This window comes from Tupaia chinensis, unplaced genomic scaffold (genome assembly GCF_000334495.1).
Source record: "Tupaia chinensis unplaced genomic scaffold, TupChi_1.0 Scaffold000221_1, whole genome shotgun sequence".
In the NCBI taxonomy this organism is placed as follows: domain Eukaryota; kingdom Metazoa; phylum Chordata; class Mammalia; order Scandentia; family Tupaiidae; genus Tupaia; species Tupaia belangeri.
The window spans coordinates 621,885-625,169 of record NW_006159696.1 but is presented as its reverse complement, the minus strand read 5'-3'; positions in this window follow the sequence as shown (position 1 = coordinate 625,169).

The window sequence follows — 3,285 nt, the reverse complement described above, 5'->3', positions numbered from 1 at the left end:
AAAAAAAAAAAAAAAATCCCAGCAAGAGGGGTCAGCAAGTTCTGTGGTAGTTAAGGTGCTGGACTCCCCCATGGCTGGCTGTGGTTCAAGTCCTGGATCTGGCAGTTTGCTTTCTCTCTCTGGTGAGCTCATGTGCCCTATAGCAAATAATAATAATAATAATAATAATAATAATAATTACAACAAATATCCCAGCAATATTATTTATGTAGGTATAGACAGATTATCCTAAAATTTATATGGAAAAGCAAAGGAAGTGGAATAAGCTGAAGATACATTGAGAAAAGAAAAAGAGCATGGAAGGACCCACTCTACTCAGTTTGAAGTCTATTGACAGTGTGGTATTAGCAGAAAGACCAATAGGTCAATTGAGACAGACTAGGAACCCATTAAAACCTCCACACAAGTAAGACCCCTTGATTTTTGACAGAGGTACAGGAAACTTAAGGAAGGATGGCATTTACAACAAATGGTTGAATGTCTATAGGCAATAAAATGAACCTTGGCCTTAACCCCAAATGGACCATAGATTTAAATGTATAATCTACAAACACAAAACTTTAAAAAGATGGGAGAGAATATCTGGGTATATGGTGTATCCATACCCAGATACCCTGTTCATCAATTAAAAAGGAATATGATATGTGTAACAATTTTGATAGGTCTTAAAGACATTGAGCTGGGTGAAAAAATTCCAGTCTGAGAGTCACATACTGTATGTTCCTATTTATATAACATTCCTTCCTTTGCCAGAGGGCATGTGCACTTGCCAGAAAGAGGAAAAAAGCATGCTCCAGTGGTGCATCGTTACACCACAATTCTTTTTCCTTTATATGTCTTTCCTCAGGATTTTGGGCATGCACACACAAGTGCCTGGCACATTTTTCAAGCCATTGGGGCTGCTACTCAAACCGTAGCCAGTCACGTGGTATCTTTCTCCCTTAACTGCCATGCTGTCAGACTGGCCCTGTACAAAATTCTTGAAATGACAGGATTGTAGAAATGGAGAATAGTTAATAAGTTAGTTGTTCCTGGAAATTAGGATTGCTAGTTATGAGAGCAGAGAGGGAGATGATGTGACTATGAAAGGAAAGTCTTTGTGATGAAATAGTTCTGTGTTTTGATTGTGGTGGTAGTCATTACATCATCCTACACATAATAAAGTGGTAAGAGAACTGTGCATACACATGGTACTAATGTCAACATGTACGTGTAACCATTGAGGTAACCCAGTCCTGGTATAGAGGACCTCTTTCACGACCTTTGCAACCTCCTTTGAATACATAATTATTTCAAAATAAAAGTTTTAAAAGTTCTAACTAAAGCATTGGATAATAAATTCTTAGAGGAAAAAATACTAAACAAGGAGCCAGCAGGTAGCAAGGTAATTAAGGTGCTGGACTCCCCCAGGGCTGACCATGGTTCAAGTGCCAGTCCTGGTGGCGTGAAAAACATGCTGGTGCACATGTGTATATCTGCCTAAAATCCCAGGAGGAGAATAGAGGATGAAGGATGATTTATTATTTTCCCTCTCACTTTCTCTTTCTCCAGCTAGGCCACTCACCCTGTGGCAAAAACTTTAAAACAAAACATTAAGTGAAAGCACAAAGATCTTTGAGAAGTTAAGTCTGTGGCATTGAAACTGACTTATCCAGAGGGCATTTGTAAAAATGTAAGGAACTTGAATCTCCTTTTTCTCAGTCTCAGGGAGCATTGAAGAACCTGAGGAAATACTGTAGAAGGTCTGAGGTGTGAGTCTGATAGCTCTTTTCTCTTCACCTTAAGTGTGAGTTTCAGAGGGCTAAATTGGAAACTTTAGTACTACCAACTTCACTCACTGTCCTTCCTAATCACAAGGAAAATAAATTTTCTTCATGTTTGTTAGTTTTCAGTTTGCATTAGAATCATCTGGAGGGCTTGTTAAAACAAAGATTGCTGGGCAACATCCATAGAGTAAGATTCAGTAGGTACTAGGCCAGGCTTTGAAATTCACATTTTAAACAAGTGCCCAGGTGATGCTGATTTTGCTGATTGGGTTGGCATGAATAAGGGGGTACAATCCCTGCTGAGATTTTTGAGCAGCCAGTTGACTCTTATGTGATTTGCAGTTTGAATTTAACACCAGCTTGGTGGGGAAGAAGATTCCTAATGTAATTTAATTTGGTTGTGTGTCTTAATGGTAATAATCGTAGACAGACATAGAAGAGCTCTGGACTCAGGTGTTAGCACCTACAAATTTTCTTTGAAGTGACTCACCTTATCCCGGGGCTGAAAGTTTTCCCACAAGTAAAATTCTGAGTAGAGCAACAGACGGTCAAATTTAAAAAACATGAGGAAAGCACTTTTTGCTATAGAAAATAGGAATAAAAAGACACAGAATATAAAATAAGTGCTTAATATATTTAAACAAAGAATAAGTTGAAAATAAGTTCCATGATTCAGAAAGTACAGTATCAAAAAAGGTCTCAAGACTCCAAAAGTAATAGAATTTAAAATTAATAGAAAATTCTTTAAAAGTTTTTGATGGATTAAATTAGCCTCAAATAACATCAACTTGAAGGAGATAATGAACTATAACATATATCTAGAGAATTTATTCAGCATGTATTTAAGAGAAATGGGTGAAAACTATGAAAAAGCAGTTAAAACATGTATTTAAGATTATTTGCCTGGATAGCCTTGTGTAAGAGAATAGTGAATAGACAACAGTTGGTGGTTGTGGTGCCCTTGAGTCATTCCAGGACTAACAACCTCACCACCCCTCCTCTGTGGAGGGATTGATTGTCTTTCATGATGCCATTCCCTGGTGCAGGAAGGCTGGGGAGTGCTGTTCTAAGATATTTATTAGTGAGGAGAGTAAAGATACATAACTTTCAGCGTCTGAAGTTAATCAGCCTGTATGTTATAGTGAAGAATAACAACTAAAAAGAATGGAATAACTTAGGAAATAGAGCAGAGAATGAAATAAAAAAAAAATTAAATCTCAAAGGAAAAAGAAAAAATAAGTTTATAGATGAAGTAAAAAGCAAAATGATGGATATATATCCAGATATATCAGTGCATTAACTGTAAAATGGACTAAGTCTCAATTGTTGAAAGTTTGAGTGTCATACTGAATTTTTAGTTTTCGCTAAAGGGTGCATGCATTTGTGTGTGTGTGTGTGTGTGTGAGAGAGAGAGAGAGAGAGAGAGAGAGAAAGAAAGAAATCACCAGGGGTGATGGCCATACCACAGTTCCCTCTCCTCCACTCTCTTCTTGGGATTTTGGGCATGGACACACATACA